The sequence below is a fragment of the Apostichopus japonicus genome, chromosome 14, assembly GCF_037975245.1.
Source record: "Apostichopus japonicus isolate 1M-3 chromosome 14, ASM3797524v1, whole genome shotgun sequence".
NCBI lineage: Eukaryota > Metazoa > Echinodermata > Holothuroidea > Aspidochirotida > Stichopodidae > Apostichopus > Apostichopus japonicus.
In genome coordinates, this window is record NC_092574.1 from 7,731,053 (window position 1) to 7,758,752 (window position 27,700).

General features: G+C 31.8%; 1 long non-coding RNA gene across 2 annotated transcripts in view; it reads left to right on the forward strand.

Annotated features, from left to right (window-relative positions):
• Nucleotides 1-26,092, forward strand: part of LOC139979996 (uncharacterized) — a 37,193-nt gene extending 11,101 nt beyond the window's left edge. The window contains exons 1-3 of one of the 2 annotated variants that reach the window (XR_011797424.1): nt 5,109-5,290; nt 10,028-10,164; nt 24,818-26,092. This is a non-coding gene — a long non-coding RNA (uncharacterized lncRNA). Of the gene's footprint in view, nt 1-5,108; nt 5,291-10,027; nt 10,165-24,817 lie in introns of those variants that run through there. The other variant, XR_011797423.1, reaches the window with a different exon arrangement.
• Nucleotides 26,093-27,700: the final 1,608 nt, after the last annotated feature.

The window sequence follows — 27,700 nt, forward strand, 5'->3', positions numbered from 1 at the left end:
CAATATATATGTACAAAATATAAACTTGTTAAAAGAAAAGGTGTCCACATTGACCCGTAAATAATGTCAAACTTGTGACTTTGGAGGCAACAATAGTAAATGCATAATTAATATATAAACAGAAAATATTCAATACACAATATTAAGGAAAGGGCAATAGATTTGTAAATAGCATATCATATTCAGGTTTGAATATTTACTTTCTATGAGACATGTAGGATAGGATTGCTCAATCTTTTTCGGCCAAAAAGACAAAAAGAATGCCCCCAACAAAAGACATTTCTGTCATTCAATATCTACACAAATTATCTAAACAATTTACTACAATAACAACGCAGCTGAACCAAAAAAGGTTATCAACAAGACAAGTGATAGCTGATGAAAACAAAAAATGTCGCCCTTAAGTGTACTACTAGAAAAATAATAAGAAAAAAAGATGACTCAATTCATGGCTCACCATAACAGTTTTATGTTAATAGGCCTATTTGGAAAATTAACTCATGTCTCCAGGTGCAATAAGTATCAATTTCATTTTGTAAAAGTTGTATTTTGATATGCTATAGGTGTTTAATGTTGTGCCCATATATCCCGTCAATAGCTGCAGTTTTTCTATACTCTCGGATAATGAGGATTGTTTTGTAAGACGAATATTTCAACGATTAAAGTGCTTTCACGATAGATTTGAACTTACTTAACTAATGTTGCGCCATGAACATTCTTTGAGTGGTGTGTGCGCATTATAAGTCTTATTATTATTATTATTATTATTATTATTATTATTATTATTATTATTATTATTATTATTATTATTATTATTATTATTATATTATTATTAATGTTTTTTTTTTTTGTATTTTGAGTAACCAATATTTTTCTTCATTCAACTTGTATCACATTTAAAAGCAATCCTGTATTACATTTTTACATTTTGTTTTCTTAAACTTACAACATGTTTATTCGTATATTATATATTATACAGTCGAAAAACGGTTGGCAAATATTTTACACAAAACCATGTGTATATAACCAATTTGGGTAAAAGTTTGACCGAAAACAAGTAAAGTGCATGCAGTCAACTTTGACCAATGTATCACCGTGTAAGTTAAGACATTATCTTGGTCAGATAACATGCACGATTTACGGTACAGGACACATTTGGTGTTTACTAAAAGATATTGTCGGCTCAGATTATCAAGTCTTAGTATATATCACACATATTGCACATTTATGTACATTAATTTCAGTTTTTATTCAGTTACAGTTTATCGATTCAGTGAAGTCAAACAAACAAACCAAGGACTCAATGTTAAAAATAGATGTAAAAAATCGTCAAATTTGGCCTAAATAATTACTTAGAAAGTACAATTTTTCTTGTTTGTAGTTTCCACCAACTTTACCTTACCATATATGGGCAGGGCTTCACTGAGCTCTTAAAAAAACTATTTTATCTCACATAATCGATAAAACACGGATTCAGTTTTCCTTGACCAAAAATGATATCGATCTTTCATTCGAAAGTTAACCATTTCTATTACCTTTTCACGTATACTTTCATAATGTAAGAAATGATTGCTCAACAGTTGTAACTCTAAAACTAAAAAAAAAACCACTTTAATTTAATCAAAAAGACTGCAATCCTTGCCTTTAAATAGCCACATCACGTTCAAGGAGACTGTTGACTTAAAAGTCGTGCAAATCATTAAGTTGATTAAAGTTTGTTTTTACATACGATTAAGATACGTCAGTACATTTACCGTCTATAAAATGAACCCTATATTTCTTCCAATTACTTGAAATTATACAAATAATACAATCAATTAGGTAATTGCAATTTGGCATGACGAATGAAAACCCACAAAAAAAGAAAACCAGATATGCACGTGGGGCAAAAAAAAATTGGAAGTTAAATTATAAACGTGATAAAAGGTGTGTTAAACATCATTGAAATATAACGCACAAACGATGCGACGCGTTAACAACGAAATTGAAAACGTGCGTACGTTGAAGAATAAATGTTTGCTTAAGAGAAATTTCTTAGAAGGAACATATGCAACTGCATTTTGAACGCATTGATCCTGACAGTAATGAGACGTGGAAAATCTGTTATGTCAGATAAAACAAATTTTTGGGACATTTGCACGGATTAAACAAACCTTTTTGGGTAAATAACTGGTTAATTTATATATCGGAAGCCTACAATAATCTGTTTTACTTTTCGACATCAATCTGTCTTTTTCTTCAAGTATATTAAGAAATTGCGGTAAGTGCAAACTGTCAATACTACTAGTCCATCATATTATAACGAATTCAGCCAATCACCAACCATCAGACCAACTACAACTAACTAATTAATGAAGTAACTAACTAATAAACTATAGCAATAGCAGCTAGTTAACTAACTAAACTAACTCGATGACTGACTGAATAAGTGTCTAAAAATATGAAAACTGAAAATAACTGATTTCTGAAGCAAGCTACGTATAGCTGAACAACCTAATTGTTAACTATACCTAGCTATCTAGTTAACTATTAAACTATACCTAGCTATCTAGTTAACTGATAAAATATACCTAGCTATCTAGTTAAAAGATAAACTATACCTAGTTATCTAGTTAAAAGATAAACTATACCTAGTTCTCTAGTTAACAGATAAACTATACGTAGCTATCTAGTTAAGTATTAAACTATACGTAGCTATCTAGTTAACTGTTTAACTATACCTAACTATTTAGTTAACTAATAAACTATGCCTAGCTATCTAGTTAACTATAAACTATACCTAGCTATCTTGTTAACTATTAAACTATATCTAACTATCTAGTTAACTGATAAACTATACCTAGCTATCTAGTTAACCAACTAACAAACACTAACTTACAAGCTAATCAACCAAACAACCAGCGAGCTAACTCACTTTTAATGAAACAAAGAGAAGTTCAAGACCGTCTAAGTTTGTTAACTTATTTTCTTTCCATTTTAACAAAACATTATAGATATCTATGTTCGAATGGAGATTTAACTCAGTACACTGCCTTAAATAGGTTCGCAGAGGGGGGTGATATCCACTGGTACACGGTGGTTGGTATGACTACTTTCTCTTTGCGTACGTCCTTGCAACAACAACAATAACAACAATAAAACAATACAGTATTTTCCATGGGATGAGATTCGGGATGAGGGAGAGGATTAAAAGTTATATCGAAATCAATTGCAATCGATTTGATTCTATTAAATCAACGATATCAATCACGGAATGATGAGGGAGAAAAATATATTCCCATCACCCTTGCGATCGCGGCAGAATATATTTCAACCTTTGACTTGAGAGAATTTTGGGACGAGACCCTCAAAATTCTTAAGGCTGAAGTCTGGAAACCCTGCAGCAAAACTCCATTTTTCTCTACTCAGAACGGGTAAATGGATGACTGCATTAATCATACAGTATGTAGAATGATATATCTCTTCTAAATTGTACAAAGATTGATGTTAATGACGGTGTATGCAAAATACCAAGGCTACAGCACAACTAGCTTACTACTCTTAGCTCAACTCGTTACGTATCGAATTGGTTCTTTGACGTTAGAAAATGAAAAAGGGGTTTTCAGTACCTTTCTTGTTTCAACAATATACTGTTCTTTCTCTGAAGCTTGTATTTCCTTGATGAGAATATGTCAATTCCATTTGTGATTACAGAAATATTTTACTTTAAAAGACATAACATTAAGACCAGAACTACATGAAAACACAACAGCATATAAAACAAATATTCATGTTATAAGAATGATTGTACAAGACAATTTCGTAATTAAGAAACTTCTTTTTAACTCGAAAAAGCGTAACTTCACTCTCAAAAAGTAAATCTTCAATTTTCACTTTTACTCAGTAACCCTACCACACGAGATTGAGAACCATGTGAACCAGTCCAGTGAATTGGCCCCCTCCCCCACCCCAGCTTCTCCTAAACCCCTCACCAACCTACTGTCTTGAACCATCTCAAACTTTTTGGATTACAAGTACACAGACGAACAAAGAAAATTGAAGATATTACTTTAACAACATGAATCATCCTAACTACAATTGTTGTGTAATAACATGGTTATTAAATAAAACATCACTTTAAATTCAATTCTGATATTTTCTACTTCCGCAATTCGGATATTTATTTCAAATAAACATTTTCTTAAAGACATTTCTTCAACATTTAATCACAGAGATATAACGCCTGTAAGTATCTCGAAGTTCTATTGAACGAAAGTAATTTTCCATGCATGTGGAGAGCTAATGAATGCAGTATATAGCTTTGGAAGAAGCAGAAGAAGAAAGAAGAAAAACAAATTCCGATATCCCTGATACACCGGTTATACGCGCTTTCCCTCCTGCACCACACAAAGTCTTAAAGTTATAAAATTAAACCCAAGTAATATTCGCTTTTGGTGGTTAATGAGGCTACTGGAACGTTCTCTTGTTTATACAGCCCATCCTGTGCTGAGCGAGAGGCATTCTTGGTTATCTTAAAAATCCCTGAGAATTTTCCGAATGAATTACCGAACACTTGTGCATAATTGTATTTCATTATCGCGTAATGGCCATAGTTAAAGCTCGATTTAACATGTCGGCGGGTACTTCTACACTATTCGCATCTTTAAGCCAACCGTGAACATCTCTCGAAACATGTCAAGGCTCCATACTTAATAAATAGGAGGGGAAAAAATATATCATCTCTCCCAAATTCTATAATATTTTCTAAACGAAAACAAAATATCTTTCAGTTAATATGTTTTTTTTTTAAATGATAAGGTCTCGAGTTTCATCTTTATGAAATTATCGTGTAGTGGGTTTCACCGCGTATATACGGAAAAGGTTCCGTTATAATTCGTCCTAACCACATTATACACGTGCACGGTGTGCTAATAGGATAGAATAGGGTGCAAATGGAATTTAGGGTACAGAAAATTTGATAAAAAAGTCGCTCGCGATCGAACGACTACTAGGTAACTGCTCATTATAACTTTTAAATTTAATTCTTGTTTAGTTAAAGGATCTGGGGCTGGGAAATAAGATCCACGAGAGTTTTTGAATTTGTCTATAATGTCAGTGTCCGACCGATCCTTGCGTAGTAAACATCTCATCTTGATTTGATAGGCAGGCAAGATAAACTTCTGGTTTGGATAGTGTATATTTCCTATATTTCTTTTCTCTTTTTGAGGAGAAATAGAAAAATAATGCTTCAAAAAAGGGTTGCTAAAATGGATTACTGTGCGTATCTAGTATTAAAAGATGTTCTAGTCAGGTAAGTCAAAACATTTAGGCTAATATTTAGTTGATAACAATTAGGTAAACATTTTGGACAAAAAAAAAAGACAAAGAGAACAGAGACATCTTAATTGATACAATTGTAATTATTCTCTCTTTGTTTATTATCCATTAATGATAGTTGTTTCTGTAATAGTAATAAGTCTCTCTTGTTGGTTATGCATATTCATCGTTCATTTTGAAAATCACTGCATTCATTATTTCATTATGTATATAAGGTATGTACACCAACTCGATTGAATTTAACCAGTAGTTAAATATTCATTGGATTCGCTTTAATCCTGTATACATATTCAAGTATCAATGCATGTATTAAGCACCATACTCGTGTATTTATTTTAGTATTGTTTCATGACAATGTTGTATATACATTTCAGACTTAATACATCAATCGATTCATAAGTTGATCTTCATATGTCAACCATGTATGCCTGTTGTGAAAAAAAAATATATTTGTGGGGGGGGAGCTACAAATTTGATATTCATAAGAGTTATGATCGCGCTAAAATACGGTAATTTAGGGGATTAAAATAATATCCTTCCCAAATTTTACTTAAAGGTATTTACCCGCCACACTTTGTAACAGATACAGAGTCTAATAACGGAGCGGAACTTTTTAAAGTGGTGGGGTGGGGTGGGGTAGTTGGGAGTAGGGGTGGAGGAGGGGTAATTGTTTTAAAATACGCGTATACAATACCTTTCTAAGTAATCTTTACGTTTATGTTTGTAACAAGGTGACGCATAGAAGTTTGTACATACACAGAAAAGTGTGACGTCACTCGTCTCGCGGTTCTTGAACACTTCATCAATGTTGTGTGTTTTTAGTCATTCTAAGAAGCGTAGCGGAGTTAACAACATGGCGTAGTATAAGAATTGAACTTAAAATGGGAGAATAAAGTTATTAATTAACTTATTTGTTTTATATTTATCATGTGTTCTGGAATCATTTCAGAGATATATTTTGCAAGTACTATTCAATAGTCGATTTAATTAAAATACACCTGTATTGATTTGCAACGATACTTACATGTTTATGTATCACGCCTGTACCATGCATGCGTAGGCCTATACAAAAACAAACTTGAATATACTTGTACATACTTCCATATACTTGTACATACTTGCATATACGTGCATATACTTGCATAAACTTGAACATACTTATTAATACGCAAATAGTACTAACATCAAAGTAATAGGTATGTAAGATTTCTTTGCACATATAAGAATGTTGTACTACCTTTTAAAATATGTATTTTCTTTGTTTGCCAGATTAAGATATAAAATAAAGGAGGATGTGCGGCCTATGGAAAAAATGAAAATTAAATGTTTATGATATTAGTTGGCTAGTAGGGCATAGTACTTTAAAAAAATATGTTAGTCAGAGCAATAACTACATATTATCAAGGATGGCTAAATTGCATTAATAATTATGATTGCTTTCATAAAGGGACGATCATGACAAAATATACTTTAACATTACTTAAATATATACTAATATAATACTTTAATATTACGAAAACATGGTTAGTTTGTATTTTCTAAATTGTTTTAATGTTGGAGCACTGGTATTTGAGTCTGCTTGAGGGGTTTCACCTTCTTAGATTCTTTTGCGCTTTACTTGCGGTGTTTGTACTGAGTGAAGAGGTGTCTTTTTTCACGTTTCATAGGTAACGGAAGTATTTATTTCCTTACTTTGGGATTCTTAATTCCATTCAGTCTCTGTGTTATTTTTAGAGCCAACTGTTGTTTAAATGATGAAAACAGTGATAAAAAAAACCCATGTCAACATAAGAAATCATGTATTCAAAATAAAATGAAAATGTGTAAAATTTCCCCGATTCAGTCATTCTTTACAGAAAGATGCTGTGACGACATTGAACTGTGATTACTTAATGCATCTCCTATAGGAATGATACCACGTGATCCTTATCTTACATTAGTGAAATGGTTAACGTATATATGAACTGAATAATTAGTTGTAAAGACTAATTCGAGAGCAGTAATATTTTTGATCGAAATATACCATAACACAGTGAAATTAAATAACAAGATTAGTCAAATTGTTATTTCGAATTTTGAATCTGTACAAGAGTTGTTAAATACACATCTGATTCGTCTATTTACTAATTATCTACTTGCTTGTAAACGTTCATTCCGTTACATAAAAATCAGGAAAAATCTATGCTTAAGTTTGGAACATTATTAATATGAGTTGTAATTGATGGGTTTGTAAATTTGTTGAAACCAAAGTCTAAGCAACAAAAAGCTGCTTGAAAGGATTACTTTAAAACACAAAATTCATTCAAATTTGACAACTTTGAGTAAAATGGTTAATATTTCAACGACCTATACCCTAAAACTTTACAAGTGGCAAGTAGATCTAAAGAAGTGCGTAAAATCTTGCAGTTAATGTAACATAAAATAATATTTTTAAACGTCCACTCAAAAACAATACCGCAGGCCTTTCCTGTGGCTTCATCAACACAATGACAACTGATGACGTAATGAAAGGTCAAATTTGACGTGTTTGTTTGTTCATTTATTATGAGTTATTATGTATGAAAAATGAAGGTCAAGTCGAATGAGGACGAGATAAAGTATACGAAATACGAATAATTGATAATACTGTCAGTGATAACATTATAATCAGTTTGTTTCAGTTAAACGCGGAATAAAACAGTAATACAGAAACTAAGACACGAGACATATATTGTTCATAAAATATAGACCCTTATAATCCACTATGTTTCGAATGGTTGCATTAACCTCTTTCTACTACGACTAATTGCTTCCTTTGAGCATACCGGATCTATCCTATAAATTAAAAAAAAAACACACTAACAGTTAAAGTCATTTCTCAATCAACTTTTTTACAGACACGTATGTACATGTTTGCATGTATGTTCATGTATGCATGTATGTTTGTATGTGTATATATATATATATATATATATATATATATACCGGTATATATATATATATATATATATATATATATACCGGTATATATATATATATATACCGGTATATATATATATATATACCGGTATATATATAGTATATATATATATATATATATATATATATATATATATACCGGTATATATATATATATATATATACCGGTATATATATATATATATACCGGTATATATATATATATATGAGTTGTCTGAAGATCGCTATAAAGCGTGAAACTCCGAGTTACAACTACTAGTGTTCCACTAGTCTCATCTAGTATCAACATATATTCCGCTCTGTCCAATGGACATAGAGCACTCTGCGCCAAGATAGACGCCAACCTACTCTATATATTTATATATATATATATATATATATATACCGGTATATATATAAATATATACCGGTATATATATATATATATGTATATATATATATATATATATATGTATATATATATATATACATATATATATATATATATATAATTATATATATATTTATATATATGAATAAACATTTATATAGATAGATATACATATAGATATATATATATATCTATATATACAGATATATATATATATATATAGATATAGATATATATATATATATATTTCCAGTGACTTGATTGCCAAACATAATAAAGTTTAGGTCACAGATACTGCTTGATAAAGCCTGAAGATAGCTGATTTGTTGGAGATAATGTATCACTTATGATCCTTAATATGAATTAAAATGGTGAAATTAGAAGTTGCTTTCCACAGTTGCTGAAAAGATTCGAAAGATATTGCTTATAATGGCCCGCTCAATTTTCCGCCTTGTGCGTGACAAAACTCTCGAGATGAAAATGCCGCCAGCTTTTTGGGATCTTTCAGCGTTTGTAAAAAAATAAATTGAGACTACAAATTTCAGAATAAGCACGATTTTAATGACAAAAGTCCCTTTTTCTTCTCCTCATCTACAATACATTACGACGAGGTACACACGATTTTGAAATCTCGTCTCCAAGTGTATCTACCACAAAACAAGATGTTTCTGACGAAGTACAGTATGAAATAAAGAAAGAAAGATTGTACGCCCAGACTTCAAATTTAATTTTCGGCCTTTTTTGACATTCTTTTGGCTGCAGTCAATTTCATTAGTCGATGTGAAAACACGTCCTTTTACTGCCGTTTTACATGGCGCTTCGCATCTAAAGATTTGGAGAAATATAACGAAAGCAAAAAGAAAGAAAGAACCGAAGGCTTACAAGGAACTCTACCCAACCAACTTATCTCTTGAGTCACGGTGAAAAAGAAGGCCTTTCGTGCGGACTTCATCTTACCTAATTCAATTAGTATTTCTTTCGTTTTTTTGGCAAAAACCTTTAGTAGCATGTGCAAGACGTTTTGGGCTTGTAAGAAGAAGAAGAAGTAGAAGAGAAAAAAAAGGCAAACTGAAAAACGGAGAGATGCATAAAATGAAAAGCAAGTATGGGTCTTTGGGTTTGTAAAAGCGTCAAACTGGTTAGGACTGAGTGCTTGCTTGCTTTAATTCGATATAATGAAATAACAGTCGAAGAGGTGTTCGCGCAGAAGTACATATAGAGCTATACGAAACGTAACCGGTAGAAACTATATTTTTCCCCTGTTCTTTGCAATACAATACGAAGTTTAATTTAGCGTGAACCTCACAAAGTGAGGCTTGGTTCAGGAAATACTAAAAAAAATTTTTTCTTCTTCTTCTTCTCCTTCCTTTTCCACTTCTTTAGATACAGAAGTAAAGAAAAATATAAAAGAGTTCGTAAGGTCATATCACCACACCCAGATCAAGTATTGAAGAACTGCATAAGCTAGTGACTCGCCTTTGGAGTGGAGGAGAATGAAAATACATTTTACCACAAGACAAGTAAGTTATTAGAAATATTCTCAAAGTTAACATTGACTCTTAAAAGATTAAACGGTTGAGTGAAACAAACTTATTAATCAATATTAATTAATTAAATTCCATTGGTTCAAATGAGTGCCGCAGCGCATAACTGAGGATGCCTACCTGCTCTATAGAATACAATTGTGTGTCAATATAAATATAAATAAATACACAGAAAAAGACTTGAAGCATTTGAATTTGAATTAGGAGCCACAGAAAGTGCACTTTGCTCTCTACATTCTGTTTCTAAGGCCAGTTTGAGTGATAGAACCGAAATTGCTGTCACGTAACGTGTAGCATCTTTCATCCATTTTTCTCTTCTAGACAAAATATAATCATGAAAGATGATTTGTTTACACTATCCAAGTAGATTGGCAGCAAATAACTTTCATATAGTGTTAAGACTGATATTTTACCATTTTAAAATGACGTTTAGTGTCTCATGAGTTACCATGTTTGATGTGGTTTTATATATTTATATCGTGACGTATATAATGTAAAAACGTCGCTTTCTTTGAAGGAAAACAACCCCCCAAAAAAGAGAGAAGGATGGACAGATTAAATAAACACTGTACTACATGCACGGGAAACAATTTCTACAAAAAACAACGAGTTGATTGTAGGGTCTTCTACTTCTGTTAAGTTGCAACTGTGAAACTTACACTTTACAGTCTTAAAACATTATTCCTTATAAATACCCAATTATCTAGTGGCTAAAATATTATCTCATGGATATTCTTAAGTATAGTAAAGTTCCTCAAATTTACCTTTGCTTGAGAAATAAGGGCCTTCAATATAGTTTCCTCTTGCTCTGCTCAAAAGCCTCTTTCCTGAAGCTCTATCTCAGTTTGTTTTTTATGTACAGTTTCCAGCCGATAGCATATACCCTATCTGGGTTGCTATGAGCAAACACGAGGGACGCACAATGGTAAACAAATTCACCATTATGAACCAATGCCATACCCAACGGTATACACCGGAATGACCTTCCATAGAAATAGCGTAATATTTTTGACTGGATCATTAATAACATGTTAGGATGGTTTTATTGCATTATTTTCTCCAAGATTAAACCCAAATTTCCTTGATTGTAAGTTATCTCGTCCGTGTTAAACGAAATTGAATCGAATTTGCAGAAGATGTTGACATTTTCCGCACGATTTAATTTGAAAATTAAATAGTCTGCGAATGTCAATGTAATGTGATGTAACACAGAGCAATTTGGATGTCTTTCAATGTGCAGGTGTATAGGGCTTTCTCAACGGCATAGGCAGTCTGCACTACACATAATGAGTGTATAACAATCGTCTGGGAGTAACCAAAGAAACCAAATCCATTACTTGGTATTTACGACATGCTATTTATAAGTCATACATCACATGACTAAATTTGGCAGTAATATATATATATATATATATATATATATATATATATATATATATATATATATATATATATATATATATATATATATATATATATATATATATATATATATATATATACCGTAGGAACCCATTACATCTTGTGACCCACAGTTCTTGATAAGTGTAGTTAAGATGAAGTTTGGGATCAATTAATACTCATGTGATGTGTTTTAATACATTGATAGGTTGGTTGTAAGCAAATTAAAAGTTTCTCAAGGATAGTTGACATATGTATTGCTTATATTATTAAAATTACTGCATATTTGAACAACTTTCATTAAAATTTCATATTTATAATTTTTTTACCTAAAACAATACATAGCAACATATTTCAAAGCTTAGGTGATTGAATCCCATACTTTTGTTTCTTCCATTCACGGGTTAAGGCATTGTAAACATTAACAATGCCATACGCGGTAGGCTGATATAGCTTTGTATTATTCTTTGATAAATTTCACAGGCCATATTAATTCACTATAATACATAATACTTACTTACGAATGGAACCAAAAGAAGAAGATAGAAAAACAAAACAATGCTGCACTCAAAGATTATTTTCATCTTAAATTGCGAATTGTTGGATTTAAATGTTAGCATTTCGTGACTTATCTGTCTATGTAATGGTCAATGGACACACATAAAATTTGATCTATAACTGTTCATTTCAACTTTATACACAAGTGCAGCGCCGCCGCAGAGCTTTACCCCCTGCAGCAGTTGACCTTAACATCCCCTATAGTTTCAAGTTCAAGGTGATGGGTCTAGATGCCTGCAGCACTTTGAACTAAAACAGAAACACCTCACATGGGAAGGCGAAACTTTCTGCAGGCGAAGTGTAAATATTATTTAGCAATCACTCGAGAGTACAGTCCAAGTACGCGGATATTAATTTGATTGAAAGACTAAACATTTTAAATTGGTAAAGAAACACAATGGGCCGCACCAAAGTGTTTTGATCAACTTTTATATATAGGAGTAAGACAAAATCCTGCACTGCCTCATATAATACAATTATGATATACAGTAAATCTGGAGTATTCAAAAAGTAGACCTTCGGTTGTTAAAATTTAGCGTTTCAATAACAAAGTCACTTTAATCCTAATTTAAACATAATTGTTGTTGTTGTTTTTTGGTCTTTCTGAAGTTATTCTAAAATCGTGTCTGAAATTTAAAAGATTTGTTTTTCTTACAAAGCGCTGAACGATAAATGGTCAATCCAAATTGTATTTGAAATCTTTTTAATCTAGATTACTTTTAATACCGCGATCGGTTGCTCTCATGTGTCGCCTTGATGTAAGTTGCATTGTGCAGTTCCTATGTACCAGATCCGCTACTACTTCACCCAAGAGACTGAAATACGATGTAGTGAAATACTAGAACTTCTTCTCGTCCAAAATGGTATCAGCCATCATGCTTGTTGTCCGCTTAAACTTGTCCCTTGAATAACGACATGGGTCTCAGGTCGTATAATGCACCTGTTCATTTAGCCTATAGTCTTGCCGGTTAGACCTAACTAAGTATATACTACTCTGTATGATTTAGGCCTATAGCCTACTGTGGAAAGCATTGTCAAGGGCTTTAACTTAAGGAGGGATGTCTTGTTTTAGAAACTCACACACATGCTACACACACTGCATATATATATATATATATATATATATATATATATATATATATATATATATATATATATATATATATATATATATATATATATAAAGCATTCAACTTACAATATAGCCAATAAGTTTCTATTTTGCTCAGGCCATACTTTCACCTCGATGAGTAGAGCATACAACGAAGAAATGTTGTTGACAAATTATAATAACTTTACAGCTCCGGGGAAACTATCGATGATTTGTTTTCATTGTTCAAAGAGGAACATAGTTAAATATCTGAAGACAATACAGATAATAGTAAAGCATACCGGCAATGACTTTGGAAAATTACACAATGTATCAAATCATATCGTTTGAACTTATTACGGGTAAAATTTGATTTGAAGATAAAAACAAACTCGCACAAAAAGAGTTTATGATGAGATCGTCTCAATGTTATTGCACAAAACGGTTTTCCAATAAATAATTTATAAATGAAGATACTTCTTTCATTTCATAATGTGGTACAAAATTTAGAAGAAAAAATGTTATACAACGGTCGAAAACTTTCTGCGACTTTTGTAACTAAGTCATACACTCAAAGATTTTCAGTTAAGAAAAATTTACAAAGAGGAAAAAAAAATATAGAGAAGGTTCATATCATTATCCTGCTCGGAATAACATAATATTGCACGTATCACAACTTCCACTTAAGTGAATCAATTTCGTCTTTCATATCTTAGCAACAGTTCAAGCTTTGAAGTCTATTAAACTGAACTAGAAACTTTTTTTCTGTTTACGTTTTAGTACTAAATAGTTTTTAACTTCTGAATTATTATCCATCGGAAAATAAATTAAACTAAGTGTACTTTATTGAACAACATGACCTTCAATGTTGACAGTGTAGAAATTGCACATCGTGTGATTAACGTTGAACTAAGTTTTTATACAATAATTACTTTAAACTAGTGTAATTTCACTATTTTTCGATCAGACATGTTCTTTTTTTTTTTTAGTTTGTTGTTTTTGTTACTGGATGACTTTTTTAAAAGAAGAATCATTCTCTCTAACCAACTATGTATAGATATATATAAGTAACCTGGCGTGTAGCGTGCTAGACAACTATGTTTGGAGATTTAATCTTTAACAGTTGTTAATGATTTGCTTCACGATCAAATGCATGGCTGGTAGTCCAACTCATCAAGATTTTGGTGATGGTCTGCCACTTTTAATCAATTTCTAGTACCGACCGATATCCATCTTTGTCAGAGTAAATGAGTGGTAAGGTGTTGTATGAACTGAAAAACACTAAAGGACCTCATAATTGAAACTATACTCTTAAAGTCCTTTAGCAATTAACGATATTTTCAATCACATTAAAGCCTTCCTTCTCACTTAAACACTACAAAAAGTCAATCCTGAATTGACGGTATATAAGTCGATGAAAATCATTGAACACGATACAAACCAAGGAAAAAGTCCATGGCCTTGTGTTAGTATTTCCAATTGGCCACGCTTGTACACGGCTTGAACAAATTTGTACTTCCAATAAAAAAAAGAAGGGGGGATAGCATTTTGAGATTTGAGAATGAAGCATTTCATGACAAATCTTTCCCAAGTTACGTCTTCGTGGGTGTAGCAATAAGGGTTATGTTAAAAATTGATTCGCCCAAAAAGGAAAAAGACCTATCATTTTATGTCGACAAACAATTTGTTAAAACTAGTAGTTAACGAACGCTGCGTGTAAGAAACTTAATTGGGTTAAGTGGCGGCGCTTTCACATACAGCGCACCTTTTTAAATATATATATATGTATATCTATATATATATATCTGCATATACGATGTTGTCATTCTACACGCAGTGCGTCGGGGCGAACTTAATACGCCTTTTCCAGAGAGGCAGTAACGCAACTTCGAAGGACAAATTTCCGTAATGGCAAGAATGAGACAACGACGTTTGTGGTCGTACATTTGATTGATTAATTTGTTGGACTTATGAATGCAAAATCTGGGCTGTACCCTACGGGCGGGCTGTTGGGGTTTGCTTATATCGCAGCAGAGAGAGAGAGAGAGAAGTAAAAATGATTACGGGAACATGAAAAATGATCAGTTAATAGCAACAGGAGCAATTAATTAAGGAACAATAGTGTGGAATTTGATGCACAAATTCCAATGCTTTGTCAATTTAGCTAAGTGATAGCGGCGCAGAAGGATAGCGTATGTGGGTGACTTTGGAATGGTGTCCGTGTCTGCTTGATTTGCGCTGGTATACCGCTCTGGACGTAACCCTAATACACAAAAAGCTTAAAGCAATACGATCAAATCTCCCGGAAATCAGTCACCATATTCTAAGTTATACCCTTTTTTTCCCCCTTTGAAGTTAAGAAAGAGAAAAAAAAAGAAGAAAAAAGGAGAATTCCCCAATTTAAAAAATTAAGTTTTACCGGTGGGGTGTTGTTCCAAAGAAAAACTTCATATATGAGAAAAGGGAGATGTCTTACAATTTACGAAAGTACTTCTTTCGTCGAATTTTGGAAATATTTTTAATCCTATTGCATGCATGTATACATTACTAGCAATAACATAAATAGTTCATCTGGACTTTGGAAATAGGTCATGAAGAAATAATTTCCTTCAAAGTTCACTCAAGCAACGTCGAAGAGGGAAAAGGGAAACAGGGGAGGAGGGGAGGGGTGGCTCCAGGATAAAGGTGGCGGAGGAGTGGTGTTTACTTGAAATATCACAATTTTTAAAGTTTTTTTTCCAGTAATGTTATGTGATAAATCCAACGTGTTTTACTTTGTGTTAATATATATATATATATATATATATATATATATATATATATATATATATATATATATATATATATATATATATATATATATATATATATATATATATATATATATATTTATATATATATATATATATATATATATATATATTTATATGTATATATATATATTTATTTATATATATATATATATATATATATATATTTATATATATGGATATTATTATTATTATTAACAATATTAACAATAATAATAATAACATCATACCGGTACCTATCACGAATCTTAGTACAAGATATTAATAAAGGAAGCCCGCTATGTGAATTCTTTGCTCAAAGGCCACTCGTTCAGTAATATATATATATATATATATATATATATATATATATATATATATATATATATATATATATATATATATCTTATTATTAATTATTACGCGGTGTTAATGAGTTTGGTTTTCGAAAAAAAAAATATTTAGTTCTTTCAGTGTACAGCCATCCATCAAAACGTCCTATGTATTTTTACGGGCGATTGGTGTGTCTTTGAAGAAGGTAGGGATTTCCTAAAACGTTTAGTCTTCCGTTCCCAGGAAGTTTATGTGACATTAATAATATTTTCATGCACAATGACTTGCAACGACATCTCAAGGCGAGACGGAAATAAACAAAACTACATAATTTGATAATTGCAAGCTATGCCACGGGCGGAATAGTTCCAACAAATATACCATCCGCCATGGAGTGTTAAGTAAACGTCACTGCGAATAGAATAAAATAGATGATTGAAATTATAACTACAGTACATCCCATTCATTTTGATTCCAAAGTGTTTAACGCAAACGATTCATTACTTATATTCACAACTATAAAAGTCACCACACACACAAGAAGATATTGGTGCAAATTTCAACAAAGAAAGAGACACAGAAGACATTTTTGTTGTGGTCACGTTGCCAGACGAGGTTACCTATATATATTCTTAATAATTTCATAAATCTGTTAAAGCATTTAAACTGTTTAATATTTGTTATTATAATGTTATTATTAAATCTTTATTGGAAGATAACTCGTTTACAACCGTAGCAAAATCTTCCCTGAGGCTCATTAAACGAAGGAAGTGATGATTCGCTTGATTAGAATATACCTTTTGTTGACATGTAAATATGAAATTATTTTAGAAATATTTCAAGAGAGAATATTTCTCTTTTTGAAACATTAAATATATATACTTAAAAAAGGAAACCTTATCATAATTACCAATGAATACGCATTTTAGTAAATATCAATTATCCAATCTATTTCAAACCGCAAATTTATGGAAAAGTGGTTTTGATGTTTACTGCCGGTTGGGCTATATCTTAGCATTACTGTGATCAAGGTTAATATTGAAGAAAACTATTTGTATATGGTTACTATTATCTTTAATTCTAATTAAATTAAGAAATTTGCAGTTTAGTGCACAACAGAAAATTCTGTATACCCACAAATTTAAAGTACACGTTTTGTTGTTGCATTTGCAAACCTTTGAAGTTTCATGATTCCTGGTGATTTTTGTTGGTAGCTTAGTTTTACCAACTTTACCAATGTTACCACGTAACATAAGCTTCTAGCTGATCTATTAAACTGAACTTAAAAATACTTTTTCATCAAATGAAGGACAGTGAGGAAGAGAGAAAAGTATTAATAAATAGTATCCAACTCCTAAATTTCGTCATACAGGCAATTTTGAAAGTTAGTATTGATCATGCGCAAAAAATAATAGGTTCAAAAAATTATCGTTTAAGGTTTTTTTTTATCTGAAATACAGCGTTTCTTGTCAAATTAATGAAATACCCTTGCCATGTGACTTTTGTGTTTCGAACAACATCAAAATTTCTCAACGCAAAATGCTGGTGTTTTAACAGTGAAATAAAATATACAAATAGATTGATGAAATAATCAACCCCAAATACAGCTAAATTTGTTGGTTTATTGTATTTGTATACTGTTTCGGATTATTTAATCTAGGCTAAGTTACGCCGTTGAGATTTATGGTAACAGCTAAAGGGTCATACTTAAGACCACTTCAAATTCTACATAATAGATTAATTCAGATACTTACTCATAAAACCCTGTCGTTATCCTATTATTGCCGCCTGTACAAGCAGAGTAATTAGCTCATGGTCAGAGAGATTCCTTCTTACTGCATTCAGTGTGGCATGCTTTATTTACCACTATTGTAACAATAAGTTACCTAATGTCCTTTCTGAAGCTGTGAACCATTCCAGTGGTTACCAATTACTCCATCAATGTTTTTTTTTTTTTTTTTACAGTAACCCAATACAATACACAGCATGGTAAAAATAACTGCATTGGCTATACAACAGCATGGCACCTACTACAATAGCATGGTACCCAATAAAACAGCATGGCACCCAATACAACAGCATGGTACCCAATACAACCGCATGACACCCAGTACAACAGCATGGCATATATTACAACAGCATGGCACCCAATACAACAGCATGTCACCAAATACAACAACCTGGTACCCAATACAACAGCATGGCACCCAATACAACAGCATGGTAAATATCTCTTCAACAGCTACTTCTTCACCGTCTGTCATATCCCTTCGTCTTCTGTTAAAACTGCTGAGTCAATTAATTATGTTAAAAGGAATTTGAAGACAGATCTTGTAAGCACTCATTTGTAAGGTACTTATACATTCCTATCCTTCTCATGTTAATCTGAGTTTTTTTCCTCATTTTAATCTGTTCTTTCTCGTGTTAATCCGTTCTTTCTCATGGTAATCTGTAGATTTTCTCATATTAATCTGTTCTTTCTCATGTAAATCTGTTCTGCTCACTTAGCCAGTCAATAGTATTTCTGTTCTACGCTGTCCTTCATATTATACTATTTTCTACTGTGTTGTATATGTTCTGTTTTATTCTGTACGATAATACGAGGACAACAAAATTGAAATTGAATTGAACTGAAAATAGTAAAAATGATCGTAAATATTTTGGAAAAGTAGATGAAAAAAGGAGGATTACTGATGACTTTTTAAGTAGGCCTATACTTGAAACAGTATGTATTCTTCCTATAGGAAGAAGACGTAGCCTAATGTATACTATGTAATGGTAGTAAACAACATTACTATTACTGATAACAAAATTCCAAAATTGCGTCCCACTTTCAAGCTTTCGATGTCGTAAAGTTGAAAATTATCTAGTTTGCTTCACAACCGGCGGTCAAAGAAGAAAGTTGTGGATGTAAAGCTGTTGCAATAATTTATACGTTATTTTTGTAATTAACACAAGTGCTTCAACTTGACCTTGTGGTGCCCAAGGCCACTTTGGAGCCAATTTACAAAGTTTTTCGTGAAAATATTTTGGCTAGCTGCATGTATAATGATCAGGCATTCATACCCCCTCTAAGCTCATATTCGCAGAAAACTACGATATAAACCGACTCCATAAAGATAACCCCCCCAAAAAACAAAATCGTTTAAAAAATGCTGTTAATACGTTTATTGTTTTTGACTCTGGCCCTGTCGTAACAGCCGAACAGGCACCTTACACACATGCGCCAGGCATCGCCGTCGGGGGCACTCAACAAGAGTAACACCTTTTTCACGCCTGTGTGACTCAATTACTGACACGAGTTGTACCCTTCGGGCGATTTGAAGTGTGTTGCAGGAAACAAAAAGTATAGGACTTTAATCCAGTTACGTTAGGTTCAGATTGTCACAACTATAGCCTATAACCCCTAAAAACAGAATTCTGTCTCATAAAGGTAATTGGTGGTTTTAACAAGGCATGTGGTCTATAAAAGCGGCGAAAGTTGATACGACGTTTTCGACGAGGTCCCATCTTATCTATTTAACAAATAACTTTTATTAAATCACATGGTCACTAAGATATGCAAATTTCTTTGATGCACATATTTCAATGTATACTTTCTTACACAATATATAGAATAGAATTGTAAAGTTTTTCTTTTTACCAGACAGCCAGCTTGTTTAATGTTGATTGGTCACAGATAATATTATGACAACGAGAAATGTAGATATACTTTTCATCGGTTTTTGGTAGCCTCTGGCAATCAGTCGCATTTATTGCCTAAATTAAACAGTTATAGCTTGAACTGATTTTGTATCAATTTTTTGGGACGGTTTCAAAGGACCCGATAGACGTTATATAGTTGCTTCAATTAGAAGAAGCTTGTCGGCAAAATTATCTAAAATTCGCCTCGCATCTTGCAACAATTACTTGTATCCGGTTAAATTGATTTCATTACTTTAATGTATTTATGGTGATAGTTTTGATTACCTCAAACAATTGAAGGAAATATGGTATACTCCAAGTTCTAGCATGGTTTAAAATTTGACTATTTTCGGAGTGAAGGCAACTAATTTCATATTGCATATTCTTATAGTTTTGCTGTAAGGCTTGCAACGCTTTCATATTTTGGATTTCATGTATATTGAATACCAGCTATGGTATTAAAGTTTTTTCGGTATTTTTCATTCATATTATTATTTTCATATTTAATAATTACTTTGCATTGTTTTGTTGTTTGACAATAGAACTTCAATATTATCAGTAAACGAAGAACTGCTTAAGGCGACTCTTGTCATAATTCGTTACTTACTAATATCTTTATTTTAAATTCACCATATTTCTTTATTCATTAATTACATAGGGAGATGCATAACTTCGATTTAGAATATAGTTTTTATTTGATTTGAATTATCATACAATATCAATTTTTTTACATGAAAATGTACAAATATATAGCCTTAATATTTACATTTCAACATATGTTTGGAAAGGAAATAAGGGTCCATTTGATTATCTACCTTCTAAGCAAGAAAGTGCAGTCTTTGAATGTCATAAATACCGTTACGGTCATTAAGTTACTCTGCAATTGTAAGACTTGTTTTACTTTCATAGATCTCTAAGAAATGTGCTATCATAGTTCTAATAGAAATATCTATGTTCAGAATATTGAATATTCTGAATAATAGGTTATTCAAAGTTATTCAGAATATTCAATATTCTGAACAACTTTGACATTCGTATTTCACAACAAATAAGAAACAAGTTAACTTCTGATATGCAAATAGTTCAAAAGTAGCTGCAAAGAAGCATAGGTTCACTAACCCTCTGTTATCCAAAACAAGGGGAGCAAAATGTGTCAGGCATAAAACTTGAAATTCAATTTGTAAGATTAAATTTTACACCTTACATCAAAGACAAGGCTCGACGCCGTTTTATTTCAGACATCCATATGATTTAAGTGCCGACAACAGTCAGCAACTTCTTCAAAACTTAGCGTTAATACACAAACGTAATAAAATCTACTCGGCTCATCCCTAAGAATATTTTTTAGACACAGCTACGATACAAAGCCCTAGTTCTATCGATTAACATCTGTCTAAAGGCGGAACGACTTGATTTTTTTCCCCGGGAAGTTCGGCTTAATCGATCGTCAAAGAACAGGTATAACACGACGGGCAGAAATTGATACAAAGGGCTACATTATCACGTTTACGTTTCATGCCTACCTTAGATTTGTGTAAGCGTATATATTTATTTCAAGGAAAAAGAAACATTATTGCAAGTATTTCTTTTATAAACTGTCACCAGCTCCGAAGGCTCGTCTCATATCATTTATAAAAGCAGTATAAATATAATAGTACGGTGTTTTGATCATTTTAATACAACATATACACTGAATGTTGGCAACAATTTAATCAAAACATTGAAACTTACAAAAAATGAGTAGAAGAGGATGAATGTTCTCCTTCTGTCATTGTTTTGAAAATAGGTCAACATTGCTAACTGTTTGTTTTTGTGGCAAAATGAACAGAAAATAAAGAAACGAATTCATTCACACTACATATGTGTGCAATAGAACTACCGGTATAAATTACCATTCATTGTAAACGTCTCTGAAGTGATCACATCCATTAAGCACACACGTGGTTTTACTTGGTCTTGTTAAAAAGCACTTCTCTTCAATTACTTTCAAGTTATGCTCCCCTTTTCCAGCATTATTTAAATTTATTGCTCTATAGTTCCAAGGGGCAATGAATTTCTCATTCGTTGAAGATGAAGAGAACTTTGAGACCTTTACATTAAATCGTTCTAAAGTTGTGCGTTGAACATATTTATTATTCGTATTATATGATTTAAAAGGAAACGGCTATACAGATATCAGAATGTTTTACAGACTAGTTTTCTGAAAGTAATACCTGAACATCGGTTTATTGGGAAACTTCTTCCGTAAAGGAACCAACAAAGAAATATTTTAAAATGATTACTAGAAATTACAAGAAAAGATAAATCACAGATTCAAAGCAGAACCTTTGTCTTAAATCTGTATTTTGTTCAAGCAGCTATGCTGTTATGATGCGGTTCATTACTTTATTAAGTTTTTCAAATATTATTTTAAATCATCATAAGAAACATTTAATATTGTTCTTTTTCATGGTGTATAGTATGTGGTTAGTATGCGATTGCATGTGATTATTAATATGTTAAACAAAGTGTGTGGGCGACAAATTATATTCAAAGGGAAATTTGCCAAAATGATACCACAACACTGCCTCTTTATTAAGCAGGCTTCTCTAATAACCTTTTCAATATCAATTTTTCTCAATGCGTTCCTATAGGCGTTATCCACTTATATGACTATACATTAAGATATCATATATTTTTGCTATTTTAATTTATTCATTGGCATGGTATGGTAATTTTTCAGGTATATTTTGCTATTTTTATTTATTCATTGGTATGTATTTAAAGTTTCGTGTCTACGAATTTTGCAGGTATATTTTTGCACAGGTAATGCAATATGTGTGTTTATTCTTCTTCTACGGATGAAAGAAATAAGCCATTTTTGAAAACGTATCAAAGAAGGTATAACATTTTAAGGGGGCAAAAGTTACTTGCACTATTCTGTTCAAGTGAAAATGTATAGATTTTGTCGACAAAAATGTGGAATACAGCAACAACAACTTTTGAACTAATTGACCCCTATATACTAGTGACTTCAAGTGCATGGGCCTACATAAGACAATATTCATCTGCAGGACTAATTCATTTCGTTTTCAACATGCAGTTACGAAGGGGGGGGGGGCAGTGGATGTCTTTAAAACAAAATATCTTGAATAGGAGAATAGATGATAATGTTTCAAACCCACCAGCATTTTAGCATTCCTCATTCCCATGAACAATTTTCCAATCTTTTTAATTGCTCTAAATGGAATGAAGAAGTATAGATCTTTCTTCTTCTTCTTCTTCTTCTTCTTCTTTTTTCTGCTTCTTTTTCTTTCTACAAGTATAAAGTGAGACAAGTATCTGTCCTTGAATGGCGCAGGAAACGCTTGTTTATAAGTCTTTTCTCTATCCACATATAAAAATCAATAAAATCTCGCGAGAACGCGGTATAGCAGAAAATCTTGACAATCAAATTCGGAATCATTGTAGCGTGTATGGCTTCTTGACGGGTTGTGTAGGAATACATAAGGATGCCAACGAAAGTAACTGAAAGTATATAATGGGTCAAAAGCAGGAGGAATTGTGAAACTTGAAATAAATAACAAGAAAACGGAAGAAAAAATAATAATAATCATCAACAGAAAAATGGGTCTGAATGTAGGATACATTGTAAAGAAAGGTGCGTAAGTTGTATCATTCTTTAGGCAGCTGGTTTTGTTACCGACAAAACGTTTTTCCTGTCAATCAAATACACTTCAATACATATTAGATTGGTTTATAATATTGCTTTTCGCGTTACTGTGTAAAGACGATCATTATGCTAAAGTCTCGGGAAAGTATACTGTTTGCCGAAGAAAATGTATTCCAAAGCTATAGCCTCGTCATGGCCGATAAGACTTTCAAAATATAGATGTTAATAATTCAGAAATAACCTCCCTTTGCAAATGAGATCAGACAGAAATATATCGTTACTGAGTCATCCATAGCATATTTATACCTAGCCTATTTGCGACCAGCTTGGAATGCCGAAAGCTGGAATATATCCCAGCTAGATAATCATGTAATAAAGGAATTATTAGCCAAAACAAGAGTAACTACATTTACTACTCTGAGCGCATTGTTCACGTTTCATTATTTCCTTCCTGTGTCTATATCTATTTGTCTTTTCTGTGAAATTACAATGACAAGTTTGCAAACTTGTTGCAGTTTCCAAAGCGAGTCTCAAATGTCTAGTTTCTTATCACATTTCTCTTGTATTTAACCTCCCCCTCCCCACTTCTTCCCCTCCCCTTCGTAAGTTCCATCGGTGTTACGTTGAAATTACCATCCAAATATCCAATGCAAGAGTACGAAAAGAAATGCATGATAACTATAAAGGTATCATAGACTGGCACCTTACCGTTGTGAAAAAAAATGTGCGGAGAAGTATTTACTGCTAAACTAATTTATTTTGATTCAAAAGCACGAGGGAACTATCTGTCACAACATGTTCCAATCTGGTTCTCCCTGTTAGTATTTGAAAATGAAAACTACGAGAAAATATTAACACAGAAGACAAAAGGCCAACCATATTTCGTCATGTATTCTTCAAAGTCTACTTGTTGCATTCGCTCATTGTTCTCTAAACAAAGCCTTACACAAACAGAAGACAATAGCTTGACCCAAAATAACAATGGCTGTCTTTTTACATGCTGGAATGTGAAGAATATAAAGCAAAGCAAAGGATAGGATAGGGGGAAAAAACTGTTTAACAAGATTTGAAAGAAATTTTACTCTTCTTTAATTCATTTTGTAAAAAAATTATATCTTTCAGATAATTCCCGGGTGATGAACAAACGAATTGGTTTCCGTGACTTGCGGTCTTCACTGAAGCGTCCCGAATGAATATAGTTGCGTCGACTCGATGACAGTTTCGTACAATAGTTATTTAGGGTTTGTTCCATATTTATCAGAGATCGGGAACCCCGTGGGATGGAACTACTCTCGCCAGTTAGCCGTGACATATTTATCACAATAACATTTACACGCCGTTGTTCCACTTATTACAATAACTCTTATTTGACAGGTATATTATAAGGGCTAGGCTGTTACTTGGATTTCTTCCCTTCTTCTTCTTTTCTTATGTTTTTGTAGTTTTTCGTCTACTGTTTTTTTTCTCTTTTTTTTTAGGCATTTTCTTCTTCTTCTTTTTCATAAATGTACCGTCTAACTAAGATAGTGATGGCTTGAGTGACAGATCGTGTATACTTATCGTTCTTTAATCTCCATCGGTTGCCCGCTGCCGATGTGACGGTAACCACCGGGGAATAAAATGCTCACAATTCGTCTCCATGGAAATCAGCGGAATTCGCGCCAAAAAGTATGTCCTCGGGTTACATAGAATTAATTGCCTTACGTCGAGAGTCTAATCAAACCGCTACACTCCCTTTGCTGGTTACGTTACTGGAGCTCACTCTAAGTCCTATGTTTCCCACCATAATCCATTTAAATTTCAATCAGTATAAATGGTTAATCTATTTAGAGTCAAGCTAATCAACGAAATTGCCATGATTATCTTGATGCCGTATAACCTTTGATGCCCAGTCGTTTGTTGTATTCTTCTCAGTAGGTTTTGAATATAGCTCTATAGATGTTTTTACTAGATTATGTTACTGACAGTCCGCCATGGAATGTCCTTTATACAATATGTTATACAGTAAATTAGTCTGAGGAGAAGCAATTTAATATGAGACGCTGTATCAATTCTTAACCAAGAAAAATCACCGAAACAGTATATGAAACCGTTCGCTTCAATACGACCTAACGTAGATGGTATATCGACATTCCTAATTTGTTCTGACGTGTGCACACTTTGCAGCTGTTATTTCAACAATCTAGTCTACATTTCTGATATTTAATTTACACAGTCCAGCTATAGTAGTTCCTATACCTGAACACAGATTATGTACACAATTAGCTCATGCATCATAAGAACATGCCTTGACCTATGTTAGCATCGTTTCCTATTTACTCTCAGTACGTTAAAACACTATCTATAATTTCATGTACTTTCATTACATTGATCACTTCCATCACTTTGCCATCACTATCACCACTTTATATAAATAAATAATTTATATATATATATATATATATATATATATATATATATATATATATATATATATATATATATATATATATATATATATATATATATATATATATATATATATATATATATATATATATATATATATATATATATATATATATATATATATATATATATATATATATATATATATATATAGTAGGAACCCATTACATCTTGTGACCCACAGTTCTTGATAAGTGTAGTTAAGATGAAGTTTGGGATCAATTAATACTCATGTGATATATATATATATATATATATATATATATAAATTAAAATCGTAATGAATCGTAATGAAAATCTTAATATATATCTTAATATATATATAATATATATATATAATATATATATATATATATATATATATATATATATATATATATATAATATATATATATATATATGTATATATATATATATGTATATATATATATATATATTTATATATATATATATATATAAATTAAAATCGTAATGAATCGTAATGAAAATCTTAATATATATCTTAATATATATATAATATATATATAATATATATATATATATATATATATATATATATATATATTAATCACTCTTTGCCGGAGTTGTCGTACACCTTCAAACCGTTGTGTTCAATGAGTTATGTTGCAACTTTCTATATTTTGCTCTTTCATATTCATCATAGTTTTTGTAAAATTCAATATCAAGGGCTTAAGTCGATTCCAGTATATGTTTATATTAGGAATACTTATACATTTAGCAATAACATGTGGAAACATTTTCTAAATGAATTTTTAACTTAATGAAAGAAAATGCGCCGATTAATGAATGAAGGAAGCATTAAAAAACAAGAAATGTAATTGTTCGGTGATGTTGTTATATTTTAGACTTGCTCAAGTCGTGAACTTCTCATATCATAAGTTGAAATAAATATAAAAATAAACTTTGTTTACTTGTGTTACTCAATGGTTAAACCTAAATACAACATCATATCAAATTAAATGATAACTGCAAAACCGGCTTGTGTAAATTTCTGGCATATTATAGTTAACGGACATTGGTCTTCACAGTCAAACTTATATATCTGCACAATATTAAATAAGTTATAAATGTTTCATGTTATGTATGTATGATGTTTTCCACTCTTATATTTGGTAGTAACATATGCTACACTTACAGATTTAAAGAAGTTTACATTTTCAACAACAAAAAATTGTTATCATAGAGCTAGTAAAAGAAACATAATGGTCCATCAGCCACATTGATAGTTCGTTCCGTTGTTAATATATACAAACAGTGGAACTTATTCATTTTATTCAGATAAATACATTGTGCAAATATTTGTGATGTCATACACGGACAGCCCCTTTAACTGTCTTTGTTTTTCGTTGTTTTTCCACTGATGCAATGTGAACCTTTACAAATTTGAAATTACTGTCTATAGTTGATCAGACATTATCAACATGAAATAACATTATTTCATATCATTGAAATTATTTCTATCATCATTTCAACTTTAAAGACAAACCCAACCCAATTGTTAGTGTAGCCAGTGAATGACATCACAGGTTACTATGC